The sequence below is a fragment of the Pithys albifrons genome, chromosome 1 (assembly GCF_047495875.1).
Source record: "Pithys albifrons albifrons isolate INPA30051 chromosome 1, PitAlb_v1, whole genome shotgun sequence".
Taxonomy (NCBI): domain Eukaryota; kingdom Metazoa; phylum Chordata; class Aves; order Passeriformes; family Thamnophilidae; genus Pithys; species Pithys albifrons.
The window spans coordinates 33,598,144-33,618,036 of NC_092458.1; the positions used below are offsets into that span (position 1 = coordinate 33,598,144).

General features: G+C 44.3%; 1 protein-coding gene across 5 annotated transcripts in view; it reads left to right on the forward strand.

The window, feature by feature from the left end:
* Window positions 1-4,253: 4,253 nt before the first annotated feature.
* LOC139668905 (mutS protein homolog 5-like) overlaps window positions 4,254-19,893 on the forward strand; it is a 31,815-nt gene continuing 16,175 nt past the window's right edge. The window contains exons 1-11 of one of the 5 annotated variants that reach the window (XR_011697146.1): window positions 4,254-4,338; window positions 10,416-10,500; window positions 10,588-10,729; window positions 12,983-13,102; window positions 13,255-13,354; window positions 13,598-13,688; window positions 15,274-15,357; window positions 16,438-16,520; window positions 17,401-17,487; window positions 18,524-18,613; window positions 19,038-19,238. The gene's annotated coding sequence lies outside the window, so the exon portion shown is untranslated. Of the gene's footprint in view, window positions 4,339-10,415; window positions 10,501-10,587; window positions 10,730-12,982; window positions 13,103-13,254; window positions 13,355-13,597; window positions 13,689-15,273; window positions 15,358-16,437; window positions 16,521-17,400; window positions 17,488-18,523; window positions 18,614-19,037; window positions 19,239-19,893 lie in introns of those variants that run through there. The other 4 variants (XM_071549059.1, XM_071549069.1, XM_071549088.1 and 1 more) reach the window with 4 other exon arrangements.

Here is a 19,893-nt window from a genome sequence, read left to right on the forward strand (position 1 = left end):
TGAAGCTAATGGATTGGTGTCGGTCTTCTCTACCTTAATACACTTCAACATCCATCAAATTTAGGGTAGGGAAGACTGAATTTTGCTGCCTAACAGGATCTGGTAGTCCTGTAGTACATGTTATGGAGTGCCAGTGGTCTGCATGTTGGTTTGGGAATTCTTGGCTTTTTAAGGCCCAAATCCTACGCATTTTCCAGCAGCTACCTTGGACTCACTGGCCCCTCCAGTAGCCTGGCCAGGCTGCTTTGATGTCTGGCTTTGATGGCTGGCTGCCAATGTTCTTATCCTATTTTACAGCAGGTTCATTTTAATATTTGCAAGTGTTCACACAGACATACACATTCAAGCAACATGTGTGGATGCCTGGGCCCCTGTGAGTCCTGTTCCCACTCGAGTTGGTGGCACTTAGACCTCCATGTGCACAGAGAAGAGTCCCTCAGCCATGAAACAATTTAGAAATGGAGGTTGAAAAGGCAAGTCCAAGGTGCTCTTCACCTGTGTCACAAGGATCATCAAGTCCAACTCTTAAATGAATGGCCTCTACCAGGGATTAAACCCATGGCCTTGGTGACCATGCTTTACCTAAGTGAGCTAAAAGTCCTATTACCCCACAGGCAGTATTCCCTATTAGTCCCTAAGCTCAGCTGGGAAGAGCTTGTCCCATGGAATTGAGATGCTGCATGTCCCCCAGCCAACGGGACTGAGGGTCTCCTGGGACAGCCCCAGGAGGAATTGCCTCCCACCCATCCTCTGAGGAGTTAAGGGGATTTTATACCAGCTTTATTTATGGGAGACTAGCCAGCCTTTCCCCTGCCATGCAAGTTAAGCAAAATATATCCCCTAACTGTACACCTGTAGGATAACATCTTCTGTCTACTACTTTGTACTAGATGAAATGTTTATTTACCAGTTTAAAGCTACTTTTTTTTCCCCTTTAAAGTACAGGTTATGTGTCTGCTTCTTATAAGCTGTTGGAAGTTGACACTTTAGCAAACCCACTAACTTGTCTTCAACATGATGGATGTGGTTTATGGGTAGAAAGCCACTAATGGTGTAAAATTAGATGGGAAAGCTTTCTGATGAGATGAAAACTACCTTTAAGGTCTCATGGAGACAGTTGTCTGTGACAAGACTTTTATTTCATTTGAAACAGGGCTTTAAGTATTTAAAGTTAAAATGTCCATGTGTCTTCTCATCCAAAATCTGATGTGAAAAAAATTGAGGAGCCTTGCATAGACACCTGGGTAATTCCTGTCAGCTGTGCTGTGAGTGTCTGGAAGCCAAGTGCAGGGAATTGGTCTTTGGGCTGGAATTCACTGTTTTCAGTTCCTTAGTTTTCAGTTTCCTAAGTTTTAAAACAAACAAAACCCTATAAAAAATGCAAGAGTGATAAATTTTGAAAGCCTGCTCTACCACTCCAATCTGCAAGCATGTGTGGCCAGCAAGATACAGGAATGTGTATGTCTGTGTGCTTAATAATATTACAAATATATTGTACAACTCCCATGGTTTTTTTTTTACCCTCTTCTTCCTGATCATTTGAGGGTGGGGCAGGCTGTCTCTTTTGTTTTTTGGGGACATTAAATTTTTTAGCTCCGTGAATGCATGAGCGGGGGGGGGGGGGGGGTGGGGGGGGGGGGGCGTGCGCACGCGCTCATGAGGAGAGAAGCAGTTCTTCTTCTGCTCCTCCTTGCTGCTGCTTTTTGGTGAGATGGTTCTCTTCTCCTTGCCACGGCTGTTCTCCTGGTTTCTGCTTTTTGGGGTCCCGTTCTCTGCTCCACTCTCACCGCCACTTGCAGCGTCTCGACCTGCCCGCCCGGCCCGGGGCAGCAACCCGCGAGAGAGAAGTTGCAGCTGCTTTCCAGGACACATGACGGTTCTCTGCTTCCAGTTTCCCTTCTTCCTTTGGGACAAGGGACACAGAGGGAGAGACAATTCATCTGAGTGCTCACCGCTCGTCTGTCTTGCTGGAGAGGGACTGGAAGCTCACCCTGCAGCCAGACGGGCTGTGACACTGACACTGCCTATAAGTATAACTTTTCTCCGGGAGGAAATGTGCTGCTTTGGGGGTTGTAGTTTTTTTTCTTGTGGAGTTGGGGAAGCAGTTTGCTCTGGTCTGCTTACAGTTAAATCCCATCCTCCGCTTGTGGGTAAACATTTTGGTTTTTCCCTGCAAACCAAGACATCTTGCTAGGAAACTTAAATCCTCTGAAAACCATTTCTGTCCTTCCAATGAGTACAAACACAAAATAGCCCCAAAAGGGTCAACCCTGTGGCATCGGCTTACTAAAGGGAAGCAGAAGCCAATCCATCTCAGAAATAGCAATGAATCAATTGTGTGTACCCTTGTCTCTGTGGGACAAACTAAAACATGCATATTCATCAGGGTGAACTTTTTGTGAATTAATAAAGACCCTGAATACTGAAAGGTAAGTGGAAGCCAGGGTAATCAGATTAGCTCATTTATCTCAATTTTTTTTTTTTGAGAAAACAGGTGGGTTTTTTCCTTAATTTCTGCATCCCACTTGTATGTCTCTTTCTAGGAAGAAACATCAAATGCCTACTCTGTTTCCACCAGATGCACTGGGATATACAAGATGTGCTTGGGAACAAACTTTCACTGTCGTTGTTTAAGCAAGGGGAAGAGACCTCGTGTTCAGAGAAGAAATGACACCTTTAATTTCATACTTTAACAGCTTAAGAATAGTGGTAGTATCTCAATTATTTCTGTGCATAAAGGAGCTATTGGTGGTTTAATGCAACACTGCCTGTGCTGTGTGGCCATATATATATATATATATCCCACTGAGCAGTGATATATGACTAGCATCAGCTGTGGCAGTGGAGCTTATACAGCAAGATTTGTGTTTCTTACAGGAGTACTTGCTATAAATATAGCTATAACCACCTACTTGTGTTTTCTCTTAAGAATTTATTCATAAATTGTAACACTCAAGAGTATGGGTAACTGTTAAGAGGTTAGACCTCCTTTTAGCAGATTACCCCTCTACAGATACAGTTTAAGAAATCCAGGTTCAGCTGTAACTCTACATCACAAATCACAGCAGCCTTCTTTAGCACCTGCAGTGCTGACTGTGGACATTCCACATTGCAATACATTGCAATGCTAGTTTGATTTGTACCTAAGAAGAAATCAACCTGTTCAGCAGCCAGGTAATTATTAAGTGCACAACGTAGAAGAAGCTACTTGATTGCACAAAGCGCAGAGCAGTGTAACACAGAATTTCCAAGCCTCAAAGAAGGATTTTATCCTTCTTTCAGAAAGATCTTTTTTGGCAATGCCTGCTAATATTTTACTGTTTCTGCATTCTGAGTACATTTAGGTCTTAGTAACATGTAGCTTCCCTAACCCACTCTTCTTATTTCCTCCCATTCCAGCTGTTCTTCTCAGGCTAAACTTCTCATCCATTTATTGTACCCATGTAACTCAGCAAGGTGCATACATGAAACATACATCATGTTGTATTGATCAGCATTCTCCCAGCTTTCCCTGTGTTTTGGTGGCACAAATGGCACATGGTACAGACACCTGCTGGGGACTGATCCAGTGATGAGCAAACTGCAGGACAGAAACAGTCACAGAATGGTTTGGGTTGGAAGGGACCTTAAAGTTCATTTATTTTCAAGCCCCCTGCCCTGGGCGTGGACATCATTCACTGGACCAGATTGTTCAAAGCCCCATCTACCCTGGCTTTGAATACTTCCAGGGATGCATCCACAACTTCTCTGGACAGCTTTTCAGAACTACCAGTTCATGGAAGCCAGAGGTCAGAGACCATGAGAAACCAGTGGCAGCAGCAGTGGGGAAACCTGTTTCCTTGGCTTGAAAGGAAGGAGTGAGGCAGAAAAGCCGCCCTGCACACAGCATGTGGACTGCCTACTTGCTTACTGAGTTTTCTATCACGCCGTTGACATCCAAGGGGCAACGCCAGGCGTTAGGATTGCTCTGCGCTCGGTTCGCCTTACAGCATTGCCTCGGAGCTCCGTGATGGCTGCAGACCGAAAACAGCCCGCGGCAGGTGGTAACACTCCTGGTTTAGCAGCCAGAAGGGCAGTAGGCGGGCAGGCAGAACTGCCCAGTACGCTGCGCTCCGGCAGCCCGGGCCGATCCCGCCGGGTCACGGCCAGGTGAGCCCCGGGCTCGCTGCCGGCGATAAGCGCGCTCCGCCCCGACACCTGCGCGGAGCCTCCCGCAGCACCGGGCGGAGCCGCCGCCTATAAAGTCCGGCCGCCCCCAGCAGCTTCCTCCCCTTCTTCCCTCTTCCCTTTCTGTCTTCCAGCCTCGAGAGCTCCCCTGGTACCACGCCGGCAACATGGGTAGGCGCTGCGGGGCAGGAGGGGCGCAGCGGGAGGTGGGTGGTGCGGTGACAGCGGGCTCTGGCCCGGGCGGCGAGGGAGGGATGTCGCCCTGGGATGAACACCGGGGGATCCTCAAGCGCGCCTGTCTCCGAGCTGGGTGTCCGAGCCGGGCTCTGAGCTGGCAGCATGGCCAAGGGGTTCTGGACCCCCAGGGCTGGCTCTGCTGCTCGGTGCAGGTCTGAGGACACCTTCGGGTGCTCTTGCCTCTTTATCTTTCCCTCTTGCCCCGAGGCAGCTCTCCTTTTGGCAACGCTATATCCTGGCTTATGTGACCCTGCCTTAAAACCTGAGCAAGAGCCGAGTGATACGGCCTCGGTCTTTGAAAGCTTCTTTGAGTAGAGCCCTTGGCTGGTAATGTTTATCCTACACTTTTGAGGCATGTGGATCTTAAGATCTGAACACAAGTTAAATGTGGTGTTTTTTCACAAATGTCAAATAATGCTTTTTCCTTGTGGCCATTTACCTGGGGTTGACCTAGTGTTTTTTAAGTCCATTGAGACACAGCTGGAAGATTCAGATAAGGGCAGCACCCGTTTAGCTAATTAATCCTGAAGATTTACTCCTGTCTGAACTGGAACACCAAGCAGTAAATGCACAAACATTGCTTTTTTTGTGGCGTGGCTCTACACTGGCCTTTGTTGGACCCTTGGTCTTGCAGTGTCAGAGCACATCAGTATGTGCCTCGTAGCAACCAGTTCCTGAGCTGGAGAAACCTTGTCTTACACAGGGAATGAACATGAGATTTAAAAAAAAAAAAAAAGAAAAAAGAAAAAAAGAGAGAGAAAGTGCCATTGCATCTTTAGCAGGCAAATCTACGTTCTGGGGACAAGCAGCTATAGTAATAAGCAGGCAGAACTTAGTAGTGCTTAGCAGTGGTGCTGCCCTGCTGCCCAGAGGGGCACTGGGGTCTCACTGGCTGAACAGCCAACTGTGAAAATGGTGATGGCTCTGGGAAGAGAGAGAAATGTGGTCCAGCTGGGTCTGCTCTTGTAATATCAGGCTTGCTCCATTATAGGTTTACTTGGATGGTTTCTGTGTTAGTGTTTTTCTGGAATAGCAAAGTGTGAATCAGGGACTCTTCATGTCACTTATCCTGATCCTTGTGGAGGTGCTGTAAGGCTGCTCCAGGGAGAAGAGTCTACAGGTTTGGCTGTGCCACGAATCAGGAGCCAGGAGAGAAGGCTTGCTCTGGAGCCAGAAACATCCTAAGTGACGGCATGGATGTGTACAGATTTAACCTGGCTACAGACATGAAGTATTTCAACCCGGCAGAGTTGCTGTGATGGCTGCATGGAGACAGGCAATGTGCTCCCATCTTGTGTAATGGATTGTAAGCTGCAAGAACTGAAGCATCCCACTGCATCTGTCTGACTGCAGGGAACCATACTGGTGGGAGCTGCTTGGGAAGGGGATGGAGCTGTAAGCTGTCCCACCTTACCTGCAAGTGTGGGAAGGAGAGAGTGACTCACTGATAAATAGTTATTTAGATGCAGTGCTAAAGCCAAGAACTGAGCAGCTTATGTCTGTACATTTCTTGAAAATATTTAATATCTTAAAGGAATACAAAGTGCATAACTGCTCAGAGTTTGTACTGAAAAATCCAGAGCTCTTCAGTATTTTGTGGAGAAAATGAGCAGTTCTGCTCGTCATTCTTAGTGGGGAGAGAATGAGAGGTGCTGAGCGTTGCCCCAAAGACAGACTGCTCCAAAATGGCACTAGCAAACTACAGATTTATCACTGAAAATGATCTAAAATGTTGAGTGCTCTGTGGTTTTGTAAGTTGAACCCTAGAGCTGCCTGACGGTGGATTCATCAGTTAGTTTAGGTGCCTCTTTTCAGGAGTTTCCCCAACCCTCTCTGTAAAAATGGTACTAGAGGGGTAAAGTCAGAACGGTTGAAAAATAAGTGTCCCTTAAGCACTGAAGTCAGACAATGTTGTCTGAAAAAAAATGCCTCCGATGTCTTCTGTGTAAGGTTTCTTACAGAGGTGATACTTTTAGCATTTGGAAAGGATAAAGAAAACAAACAGCAGGTTCCTTGATATCTTTGTCCAAAGGCTTAGCTAACGGGTAGGAGCTGCACAAACTGATGTTCTCTGTACATGTTATGAAAAGCTGGCAGTATGACACCTGTGCCAGAAAGGCCAACAAGTGGAAATAACCAAGAGTTGCTATGAAGATACCAAGGCATTAGCAATAGACTATCCTTCAGTGTATCTGCTCACATGGGTTGTGTAAGGGACATTGCCAGTAACTTCAGTAACTCGTGTACCTGTGTGTGCCCTGAGTTTGATGTTGTTAGCACTTTGAGAATGCCACTGTTCCCTAGGAAAATGTATTCTTGAATTACCTGCTGTGTCTGTTGTGAAGGTACTTGTCCACATCAGTGCAGGAAAGAATCAGATTTATCAGTTTTAATGAAAAATGTTGTCATCCACTCTCTGACACAGTGAAAGCTCAGCATACAAGCCTGTCCCCTGAGCCAGGCAAACCCTGCAGGACACTGCTTGAATGGCTGCCAGGGGTAGTGGGCCTGCTGTGAGCAGCTGGAAGGGACTTTGGGGCTGCAAGCAGCTGTCTGCTCTTGCTGCTCTCAGTGGGACCTGCATGTCCTTCCAGGTCTTCCTAGGTTAATTTTCAGATTATGGACATGCCAGTTAACATGGATCACTCAGATGGGCTGCATTTTCAGTCCTCTTTAAATCTGAGCTGTGGGAAGTTTGTCCCTTTTCAGGACTTGACTTCCATCCCTGGCAGAGCATCTTGAGTCTATTTCTTGCCCTTGACTTGCCTTTAAGGTAACATCCCTGAGAGGGAATTGAAACAGGATTCATCTTCTATGAGTGGCGGAGTGGTCTACCACCACCTTGAATGATATGTAATGAGCAGTTGCAGTAGGATGGGATGCTTTATCTTGTCAGTCCTTTTGAGTATATCCTGGGAGTTTATGTGACTTGATGCTTTCTCTTATAAAAAGTTGCTATACTGAATCTTTTTGGGTTACATTATTTCAGTAACTTTAGCAGTGCACAAAATAAAAAACACTTTATAAACATATGTTAAATATCTAAAATATGGCTAACACATGCAAAAGCAGACCAGGAGTTTCTTACATTCTAGCTAAGTATTAGTGTGCTCACCACCTTGATAAAATGTCTGAAGAGCTTTTGCTGACTGAGCAGACATTGGTCCCTGGAGCCCATCCTTCATGTGGCTGTTGTCATCATCCACCAGTTCTCCTTTAGAACTCTAACTTTGCAGTGGTAGTTTGTGCTCTTGAATCTTTGAAGTGTTAATGACATGTGTCTCAGCAATTCTATCTCTGTCTTTGCTTTTCTTATCTTACAAGATTTTACTCCACAGACTCTCCCTCAGCTTAGTGGTTTCCTCAGCAGCCAAAGTGAAAACTGCGTAGTGGGGTGGTGGCATCCCCAGGGCAGGGCAAGGTTACAGAGGATGTTATAAAACATAACCTTCAGGTTACCTCTTCCATGGTGGATCCAGTGCTTCTTGACCTATGAGAGTTAACAACAGAAAATGCTTTGGTAGACGTGTGTATGTGCATATGTAGACTGTAACAGAGGAGAGTGTAGTGCAAAATAAGGACAAGTATAGGTCATATGTTCTCACAGATTAATTGCAGAGTGTCCTTGCTTGTAGCATCTTGGAAAAACAGAAGGCTTGTCACCTTTGGAAAGACCCAATAGCTTTCTCTTGCATGCCTCTGTTTATGCTCAGCTCCAGGTATGACACGCAGGTCTCTTCCAGTTCAGGGGCAGCCAGTAAAAACTGACCAGTGGCTGCTGTGCCAGTATGTGAGTGCAGGACATCTTCATCAGGCACATAAGCACTAGTGGCTTAAACCAGAAATCCAACCTTGTGGCATTGTGGCCTCCCCAGAACAGCATGGAACACCCTCTTAAATAATAAGGTGTTGGGTAGGGTGATGACGCAACACTGGGGAGGTTTGTGAGAACCTCAAAATGGTCAAAGGGATTTTAATGAGGTTTCCTAAAATTCTGGTGGGGATGGGTCCCACCAGCTCCTGGTCCAAGACTGCTCTGTCCTTTTTCTCTCTATGGGCAGGACAGACATGGGGAAAACTGTTCTGCTTCAGGAGCAGATGTTCCCTCCTCTCCTGCTGGGCTATCCCAATTATGCTGGCAGAAACAAGTCATGCAGTCTGGGTGACTGTTCAGTAACTCACCTAAGGTGCTGAAATCAAAAGTTCTTGGGTGTATCTCATGGGTGCTGAACGAAACCTTTACAGCATGGTTCTCCATCTCCCCAGGAGCATGAGCGTTTGCATGGCTTAGGGGGGAGTGGTGTCACCGAATCACAGACAATTCCAAGTTGGAAGGGACCCACAAGGATCATTGAGTCCAACTCTTAAATCCATGGCCCACATAGGGAATTGAACCCATTACCTTGGCATTATTACAATCAAGTTTTAACCAACTAGTCCACCAACAATTGTGTCCAAGCTGGGGGTAGTCACCCAGAGCTCCTGCCCTCTTCAGTTGAGGGAAATGGGCACCTTCAGGTGAAATGTACCAAACTTTTGGATACGTGTGAATGGTCTTACTTCAGAGACATGTCTTGCTGCCCAAAGAGGATGTGATAAATCAAGTTTATATTTGTTCCGCAAATTTTGGTTGCTTCAAAGCTAGATGAGTCCCACCTGGCACTTGCCTTAGCTGGCACTGGGTTCTTTCAGTAAAGCCTGCTTATCAAACCATGGGTAGGATGTGCACTATGTACTTGGTTCCGCCAGTAACAAAGATCAGCACTGTTCAGACTGCTCAGACATCCTCATGATCGAGTCAGAGAAGTCAGAAATGCTCTCACCATTTCCGTTTCTTTTGCGGTATTGACCAAAAGAGTGTTGAAACACGCAGGTCTCAAAGTCTTGTGTTGTTCATTGAGGCTTTGCTGGAGACATGGACTCTCCCATTTACTTGTGTCAGGCAGGATGTCCCCATGTAAGGTTTCCTTCCGTTTGATCTGCAAAATTTACTTTTTCCTGTTTCACATGAAATACAGATTGGTTTAATTCATGAACCCTTGGAATCCAAACAATGCTATTTTTAAACTAAATTTACAAAGCATGGAGAAGAACTGCTGTATCTCTGGAACGTTCTGAGACTTATTAAAAATCTGGGTTTGTGCTACTTGCAGAATTAAACCAATAAAGCTTTTACAGAATGGATTATGTTTAAATGGCATTCCCATTAATTTTGACAGAAGTTATATCATATATTCATCCACTAAGAAAAGTAGGTAATCAGAAGGTAAACTTCAAATTCTACTGATTGTGTCAAATTTATACCTGATGTATGCTTTTTTTTCCTCTGTGTCTTAATGGCAAGAACTGTTACAAGCTGCATGACTATGGCCATAGACATGCCTGTTGCGGCAGGTGAAGGCTCAGTGAATCTGGCAGCTAATGCCATGCCATTTTGGGTTAGAAATCAAGTCCATTCTGTCATCAAGTCTGAAAAAATGAAGAATTCTTCATCAAGCAGACTATTTTTAAGGATAGGGAGTTTTCCTGAGAGATTTGCTTGAGTGAAAAATTTAAATGTTTATTTTTCTCAACAGCAGGTGTTTAAAAATAACCCCAGGCTTTTAACTGTGGTGTACTGCAGGCATTTTGTTGGATTTGGATTATTTTTTTCCATAAACCTAGTTTTTTTGCATATCTTTAGATACCGGTCAAGATTGCTTTAAGGGTTAGGTGTCGGCGACCTCAAATGTGTACAGTGCAGCACTTGAACGTCAGATTGCTAAAGATCTCTTGCAAAAGGCAGATGAGTAGGGTCTAGATCTCTGGGGGACCAAGAGGGGAAAGTGAGAACTGACTGGTTCAGGTAAACCAGTGTCATTTCCACAGAAGCCAATGCAGCCTCCTGACCCTGAGTACCTACCCACACCCACTGAGTTCATGTTAACCTTGTTCTAGCTGTGGGTTGCCATGGGCAGTGTTAGTCTGTGTTGTGCAGCTCTAAGATCACGCTGCCTGACTCTTCCCTCCAGCAACGCTGTGCCGATTTCCCTCGGAGCATCTTCTTCATCGTCATTAATGAGTTCTGCGAGCGGTTCTCCTACTATGGCATGCGAGGTAAGTCCTGGGTCTCCTTGTGCTGACCATTACTTACCCAGCCCTGACTTTGGTTTGTAACCCATTGTTTTGTTGTTCTTCCTGCAGCTGTGCTCGTTTTGTATTTCAAGTATTTTCTGCGCTGGGATGACAATTTATCCACGGCCATCTACCACACATTTGTTGCCCTGTGTTACTTGACACCTATCCTTGGAGCGATCATTGCCGACTCTTGGCTGGGAAAGTTTAAGTGAGTGCTTCCTCAGAAAAAGAAAAGCCAAAATCTTGAAAGCTCACCTGAAATCAATGTTACTTAAACCATCACCTAAAACAGCAGCTCTGAACAACACCTTCAGAGCTGGTGTTGACTACTCCAGGATAATGTGTTTTATTTTGCCAAAGCTTGAGGTTTTAATTGATTTAGCTCAGACTTGAAATTTTACTGTGAATTAACAAATGTTCCAGTTCTGCTAATGTGCTAAGGCTAGTAGCATTCTTTCCTGGCATACTACATGTTTTTCCTCTCATCTGGACAAAAAGTAAGCTAAACTAAGGAAAGTATTTACCAAGCTGCAAAATAGATACTGGAGGTTATAATTACATTGGACAGCGTCTTTACCTACTGCAAGTGGCCAACAGAAAAGTGAATTGCTGTGTGAACTGGAACTTATTCTAAGTTTTAAAATACTGTATGGTTTCAGAATTGATAGCTCAGAGAAAGCTCTTCTGGAGTAGCAATTCTGCCTTTAAATGATGTGTTCTATCTTTTTTACCTGTGTGCTAGTTGCCAGGGAAAGTACCAGTAAAGTTCTTTGAAATGTAATCTGATTATTTTCAACAGCCTTATCTGGCTCTCCTTTCTTAATGTCATGATTCTAATAGTGTTTACTTTGCCTGAAAAAAAGCACGATAAAGATTTTATGGAGGGTTGAGAGTCTGAATGTTAGCTGACTTGTCAAAGGTCTCCCAGGGATGAGAGATGAAGCTGTCTGTGCTGTGCAGTCAGCTGCACCACCTTCTGCTGTGCTGACAGCTCCTGGGAGCCCAGGGCTGTGACCACTGCCCTGTGTGCTCTGGGGAGCTGGTCTGGGCAGTGTAAACTCACTGCAACTAGCTAGATATATTGCAGATTGCAGCCTAAATATATTGTGTAGGCACTTGTTTAGCTGGTATGGTTTATTTTTTAAATCCATTTTGGCTTTTACTTGTTTTATCAAGATGAAGCTTAGCAGACCTTGCATCCCTTCTCCTCTGATTCTTAACTTCAATTGTAAACTTTCTGCCAAGCTGTTAGGCAATTAAAGTAATGAAATTGAAGTGCTGTTAAAAACCCCCATTCTACTTTATCTGTTAAATATCACTAAACAGCATATTGACTGTTCCCCCACTTTAGATCCTTTTACTCTGCTACAGGGAAAAGCAATTGGAAGTCAGAGAAACTTTGCTTTAAAGTGAGAAGAATTTGGTCTGTGTCCCTCTTGTGTCAGGGGGCTGCTGCAGCCTTGCTGTGATGATTTCTGGCCTGTGTCAATTAGAGTTGGATTGCCCTAGGTCTTTGAGCCTGCCCTTCATGCTCATGAACTGGGTTTGGGACTGCTTCTCCTGGAACTGGGCTTTTAAATACTTTCCTATCACTGCATGGTCTTTCTCCTGCTCTTCCTCCAAACTGGAGACCTGGGTCTGTGCCTGTTGAATGGAGGCCCAGCAAAGGAAGCAAATGAACACTGATTAAACTCCAGTCAATGTTTAAGGTGCAACAAAGTTAAAATGGGCTATGTTTTTATATACAGAAAAGAGGGTTGGACCCGAAAGGCAAGGGGTGGGGGCTGGTTATTCTGCAGTACTGCCCTCCCAGACACCTGGCAGAGGAAGTCAGGCAGAAAGCCTTCAGTCTGTGCTCTTCAGTGCTGCTCTTGTTCTAATCTGAGTGTAAAGATGTTGGTACCTTTACAGCTGAAAGAGTGGGAGAAGAGAGTTATTTTTCACAACAGTATTTTGGGGAAATTTCCACATTTAAAGAAGATTTTTAATTTTTTTTCTTTTTTTACTTCTGCAACTAAGACATAAAATAACATATAGAATGTTTAATGATGTTAAAATCAGTGTAAATTTTGTATTTCAGTGTTGCACAGTAGTCCATTTAAACTTCACCCTATACAAAATATAGAAATGCATTCTGGAGTTGGTTACTAGAAAGGCAATTACTGAAGATATTTAAATATCTCCTGTGATATCTATAGAATTCATTTGTGATCTTGCCTTGTTTAATTAAACAAGACTATCTAATAAAAATACTGTGGCAGTGGTGAGGAGGCAAATTTCTACAGCAGCTTTTGACAAGTTCAGTCCATAACTTATTGCATCTCTTAATTGTGGTGTTTTTTTACTAAGGATCTTTGTATGAGAAAGAGCCTGCATTATCTATGTAATCTGCATTATTTGTGTGTATTATATGTGTAATTTTAGTAACATATCTAAAAAATATCTCCTCTCTTTGCCACAGGACCATTGTCTCCCTGTCTATTGTCTATACAATTGGACAGGCAGTCTTGTCTGTGGGCTCCATAAATGACCTGTCGGATCACAACCGGGATGGCTTTCCCGATATCGTATCATTGCACATGTGAGTTGCCTTGTACATGTTTTTTTCCAGGTTAATGAAAAGGACAACTTACACCTTAAATTTATGCTACTTAAATTTCAACTGTCTTTCAGTCAGTCTATTGTGTATGCTTTAAGAGAGAAAAGAGTTACTCTTTTTCTCTTTTGTTCCAGTGCACTGTCCATGATTGGCTTGATCCTCATTGCACTTGGTACTGGTGGGATCAAACCTTGTGTATCAGCATTTGGTGGAGATCAGTTTGAAGATGGTCAGGTAACAGTGTCTTTTGGATTTTCAGTTATACAGATACTCTAAGTAACATTTTACTATTATATTACTCTAGCAGTGTATATATTTAGACTTGTGTGTTACTGTAGTGTTTCCTGAGTAGCTGAAGAAGGAGGTAGTTATCTATTTGTCTTGAACTGAAAAAACAGAGTTGCTGATTTAACAATCTAGGCTCCTCAATGTGGTTCTGGCCAAGCTTTTCTGAATATGTTTCTGTTTTTACTGTAGGAAGAACAGAGAAGTACCTTCTTCTCTATCTTTTATTTGGCCATTAATTGTGGAAGTCTCATATCTACTATAGTCACCCCAAATCTCAGAGGTAAGGCCACACATTTGTTTATAAGAGTTAAACATCAGAAAAGGTTGAGCATTGGATTGCAGTCTAGTTAGGTCTAAATTAAAGTTCTGTTCTCTGACTCACTGGAGTTACCTAGTAAATAGTTCACATTCAACTTCCCATAGGCGAGGTACTGTCTAAAACCAGGCAGTCTGAGGGCTGTATTGCCTTCAGGATCAAAAATACTAGATCTGAAGAGTAATGCTGGAGCTAACAACTTGTATACCTAATGCATGTTTTAATTCTCTGAAGGGACAAATGTGTCAGTTCTTCCAATACCTTTAAAACCATCACACTAGATAGAGATGTATTGTTGGCTGGGAAGGGAAGTGGGGAGAGAGCCCTCCTCTGGATTTAAGGCTATTCTGAAGTGTGCCCCTGCTAAGTACAGAAGCCTCAATACATGCATATTTGTCTATGTGACAAAGTAAATAACTTTTAATACGGTTGAACAAGAAAGTTATTTTCTCTTCTGCTTGTAGAGAATAGCATGACCCTAAACAAAAAGACAGAGGGTGAAAACTACCTTGGGGAAAAAAAAATCACTAATTCAGGGGAAGTGACAAACTGTTGAGTCCTGTAAAGATTTAACCAAAAGGCTAATACAACTAAATCAAGACATTAATTAACTCCAAGCTAGCATTCTTTTTTCCCAAACAAACTTCCCAATTCTCTTCCTAAAAGAAGTATGGTGAAGATTATAATAGGGGTTTTTTTAGTCTTTTATTTTTCAGTTAGTAGTTATGTTTCCACTCTGAGTAACATTTCAGATTTGTGCATGAAGTCTATGAAGCCAAATCACTGACTAATGCCAGGGAAAGGGAGAGGACTGGTGTTGTGATGTTCTTTTTCAATAAGCTACACTTAGTTATTATCATATTTGTGTATGAACTTACCCTAAGACTGTGTAACCTCGGTCCTTCTTACTAAGGCCATGCATTTGACCCTTCCAATATGATTCTTCATGTCTCAGTATAAAACTAGATGTAAATTTTCTGTGAGGAGATACTGAGACACATCAGATTGTTTGGCCTGGAGAAGAGAAAGCTAAGGGGGGATTTTGTCCAAGTATGAATACCTGAAGTGAAAGAATGAAGAGGATGGAGCCGGGCTTTTCTCAGTGGGGTCTGGCATCAGGTCAAGAGGCAATGGACACAAACTGAAACACAGGAGATTCCTTCAGAACATCAGGAAGCATTTTTTCACTGTGAGGGTGACCAAGTACCAGGACAGACTGCCCAGAGGGGTTATGGAGTCTATCTCCTCGAAAATATTCAGAAGGCATCTGGACATGGTCCTAGGCAACTAGTTCCAGGTAACCCTGGCTGAGTAGCGTGCTTGGACCAGATGACTTCCAGAGGTCCCTGCCAACCTCAACCATTCTGTAATACCTTTCACTATCAAAAAAGGGTTGAAAAATATAAGTTGGTTGCTGACCACCCACTCTGTGAATGTCAGCAGAGGGGTTTGTTCCCCTATGTGTTAATAATGAATGTGAAGTACAGAAACTGTATGTAAAACATCAGCAGCACTGACTGGGACTTTAATCTGTTACTTTGCACTTCAGCTACGGAGTGTGGCATTCATACCAAACAGCGATGTTACCCACTGGCTTTTGGAGTTCCTGCTATCCTCATGGCTGTCGCCTTGAGTAAGTGCATCTGTTGCCATCTTGCTGCTTCAGTGTTTAGATGATAATGATTTCAGAATAATGAAAAAGTGATAGAGATCTCCAGACACTGATTTCTACTAATACCTGTTTATTTCTGCAATTTTTGACTTAATATTTTTTTGTGGGTGGGATTAATCTGATACACTCACTTTTACTGATTTACCAGGAGAGACTGATGGTGCTAGGGAGAGGCATGAATATACCTTTGAATTCTCTATATTCTATAAACTACTGTCAGTATTTCTTGGACTACTGGATTATATAAATAGATCTTTTAAATGTAGTGTGAAAATTCTCAGAAATGTGTGGTTTGGAAGTTATCTCTAGTCCAGGAATGCAAACTGTATAAGGCAGTTGTCCCTGCACTGAAGAAATCCCATGTCATTATTTCTCAAACACCTGCATTTTTACTAGCTATGCTACAGGTTGCTGCCTGAGCTTGACTGCTGCAGCACAAAGACCAAGAAACTGGGTGGGTGCCATTATGTACCACAGTATCCTTCATGGTCCTGACTGGGAGCCCACCCAGCTACCGCAGCCCCCACCTTGCCTGTGCGCCCAACCCATGTTAGATGATGTCTGTGGGGGTTTGCCTGTGTCCTGCCTTACATGTGTGAGGGTGAGGCTGAGGAATGGGCCTGGGCATGAGTGCAGAGGACACCTTGGTGAGTCCTGAAGTTCAGGCAGAGCCTCATGTGTCCCTGCATCATGTCAGCTGCAGCATCCTGAACTCCTGAAAAGGAGCCCATACAGCAAGGCCAGAGCCAAGGTCCAGAGCAGTCCTGGTTTTGACCATCCCTCAATCAAGCTAACTTGCCATTGAGGACTTGCCTGAAGAGTTTCCAGATTTAGGTTTTTGTCTTAAATAGCAGCCATCTGCTGGTATTAATTTGACTTATTTTACTGTATAATAGCATGAGAATAGGCATTTTCATTCCTTATTTAGGAGGGTTATTCCCACCCTAATCTAACTCCTTGACTGTTACAGTTTCCATAGCATTTTTTTGCCACTAGTTTAATATAATTGAGTTGCCTTTGGCTTCTGTTTGAATATTGTAGTTGTGTTCGTAATTGGAAGTAAAATGTACAAGAAAGTTAAACCTGAAGGAAACGTAATGCTTCAAGTTTGCAAATGCATTGGAGTAAGTACTGCTTTTATTCCAAAAGTCTCTGGCAGCAATTCTTACAACTGTTCCATAGACTTCCCTCGATCAGAAATCTGTCATAATATGAGTGGTATGGGTTTAGCTTTGAGTCTGTATTGGGCAGTTGGCATTTTGTCAGCTCAAACCAAGAAAATGAGAAAAGATTCTAATGTTTGGGCTTGGGGTTTTTTTTACCTTTTTAATTTTAGTTTCTGATATCTCCAGGTTTAGACTGCACTTTTTTAAAGTATGTCTTGATTTGTGTGTGAATTTATACATAAAGAAAACAAAGTAAGATGTCAGTGATATGTAAAAGTTTATCCCAGCTTCTGGATATCATTCCTTGTACGTTTGTGCACCTTTATGCAGCCCTGTAATAGGAGACAAACATGCCTTGGCCTGAGTCAAGAGCAGAGCTACCAGTACATGTTATCAGCAAATACTTATTGCTTATTAAAAGAATGTTATTTGCAATGCAGAGGTATATTGATCCCCACTGCATTAAGGAAGTTGGGAGTTACACCTCAGTGTGAGTCTGCAAGGAAGGGAATGGAATCTTCATGAGTAGATTTGCAGTAGATTTTGCAGTGCATCAACTTGGAAAGCAGGGGATTTTTTCATTTATGGGTTTCTTCATTCTCCATGCAGCCCTGCCAGCTTGTTACAGTTCAGCCCATTGCTTATCTTGTAAGCACTGTCAAAACCAAATGTCTATGGGTGACTTTGGCCATTGCTCAGAGTTCTGCTCCTTAGGTCCAGCTCAGCTTTGCATGTTATTCCATGCAGAAAATTTGCTGAGTTCTTGGGGACTGTATTTGGTCGCTTGCGTGCCAGGGTGTGAGGGTTACTGTCATTACGCAATTCTGTCTCTCCTCAGTTTGCCATCAAAAACCGGTTTCGGCATCGCAGCAAGAAGTTCCCCAAGAGAGAGCACTGGCTGGACTGGGCGAGTGAGAAGTATGATGTAAGTACTGTGTGAACCTCCTCTGCCATAACAGTGCTTGACCCTCAGCTTCTCTCTGTCTGCTCTGATCCATTGCCTCAAGCACTGGGCAAATAATTTTGGAGTTTCAGTCTGATGATCTGCTAATGATCTGGCCGAATCTCAGTGCTCCCCTGGGACTAGAGGTTATCACCCCAGCTCTTGTGGGAGTAAGTAGAGCTGTGTGAGTCAATGCTCTGTGTAATAATAGGCTGTCCAGGGAAATTCAAGGGATATGAAAAAAAGACTTTCCCTCGCTAAACAAATACAAACACTTGTATGTTTTCCAGTTAGAAAAATAGCAAGCATTGTCTTTCTCAATTTTTTGTTGGTCTTGGTAAACTGCCTTCAATGCTGATTTAATGACTGCAGAGAGGAAAAATGGGAATAGTGTTGCCTGTCATGGTTAATGCAGAGGGCCATAATACTTGGAATGAAACTGCCAAGTTATGGTTCGAAATTTCAGTTTAAGTGGCTAAACACGGCATCCCCTCTGGCCTCAGTGCGGTTTCTTACCATGACTCTCAAAGTCTTGTATTCCATAGTCCCCAGCCATGTTGCTTGCCTCCTATCTGCTTTGCCCTGTTGTCAACGGAGCACAAACCTTTGACTGTCACTTTTATTTTTCCTTTGCCTCTAAGCTTTGTTCATATGTGAAATTCCTCAGTTGCCTGTCATTCAAATGCCTCCTTCCTAGGAAAATAACACAGCACTAAGTACTCAATCTCATGCTGCCATGAGTGTACAGGCAAGGAGGCCCAGGTATCCCTGATTATCAGTATCACCTTCCATACCACCCTTCCCACATCCCTTGTCTGATTTTGTACTATTTGAACAGAAATTGTCAGAAGTACCCACAATATGCAAAGTTCAGTATGTAGGTAAACATTACATGACAGGTCTTTGCCCGTTGCTCTGCTGTGACTAGCAGTCCGCAATTCTCCCTTTTTCCCTTTTTTTTTCTTTTTCTTTTCTTTTTTTTAAACAATTCCTCTTGTGCCATTGTCATTTGCTGCAGAAATGACTGATTGCTCAGACTAAGATGGTGTTGAAGGTGCTTTTCCTTTACATCCCTCTCCCCATGTTCTGGGCACTTTTTGACCAGCAGGTAAAGTAGAAACTGTTTGGCTTGGTAATTAGAGCTGTACAATATCACTCTATGTACTCTGAGATCACCATATGTAAAAGGTGCTTATGGGAGGGTGGAAAAACAAGTTGTTTAATCTGGTTTTAATGCAGAAGGGTAGTTACTGAGTCATGCTACTACAGGGTGTTCTGTAGTCAGGGGAATCTGTTTATCTGAGCATGCCCAAGACTGATTCCGTGACTGAGGCCTCTCCAAATCTTGTATCAGCCTAGGACTCAGAGTGAAACAGTACTTTAAAGCTTTCTTAGTTCTAATATTTCTTCTGTTGTCAGTTGTGAGATGAAATTTAGGGCTCTAGTGCAAACAATGTGGAAAATCAGGGCTTAAATGATCTGGATACCAGTCAGCTTAATCACTCACTTAGTCATTCTTGTTATAAATACAGAATCACAGAATATGCTGAATTGCAAGGGACCCACAAGGATTGAGTTCACCCCTTAGCCCTGTACAGGATCATCCCCAAGAGTCATGTCATGTGCCTGAGAGTATCTTGAACTTTGAGCTTTGAGGGGTTCCTGTGGGTCCCTGGGGGATCTCTGAGAGTCTCTGGGGGTGTCTGAGGGTCCCTGGGGGGGTCTCTGGGAGTCTCTGGGGGTGTCTGGGGGTTTCTGGGGGGTCCCAGGAGATCCCCAGGGGAGTTCTTGGGGGTCACAGGGGGGGGGTCTCTGGAGGGTCTCTGGAGGGTCTCTGGGGGTCTCTGGGGGTCTCTGGGGGTCTCTGGGGGTGTCTGGGGGTCCCTGGGGATCTCTGGGGGTCTCTGGGGGCATCTGAGGGTCCCTGGCGGGTGTCTGGGGGTCTCTGGGGGTCCCTGGGGGGTCTCGGCGTGTGTCTGGGAGTCCCTGGAGGTCTCTGAGAGTCTCTGGGGGGTCCCTGGGGGTCCCTGCGGGTCTCTGGGGGTGTCTGGGGGTCCCTGGAGGGGTCTGGGGGTCTCTGGGGATCTCTGGGGGTATCTGGGGGCATCTGAGGGTTCCTGGCGGGTGTCTGGGAGTCTCTGGTGGTCCCTCAGAGGTCTCTGCGGGTCCCTGAGGGGTCTCTGGGAGTTTCTGGGGGCCCCTGGGAGTCTCTGGGGATCTCTGGGGGTCTGTGGGGGTCCTTGGGCGGTCCCTGGTGATCTATGGAGGGTCTCTGGGGGTCCCTGGGGGTCTCGGCGGGTGTCTGGGAGTCCCTGGAGGTCTCTGAGAATCTCTGGGGGGTCCCTGGTGGTCCCTGGGGGGTCTCTGGGGGGTCTCTGGGGCTTTCTG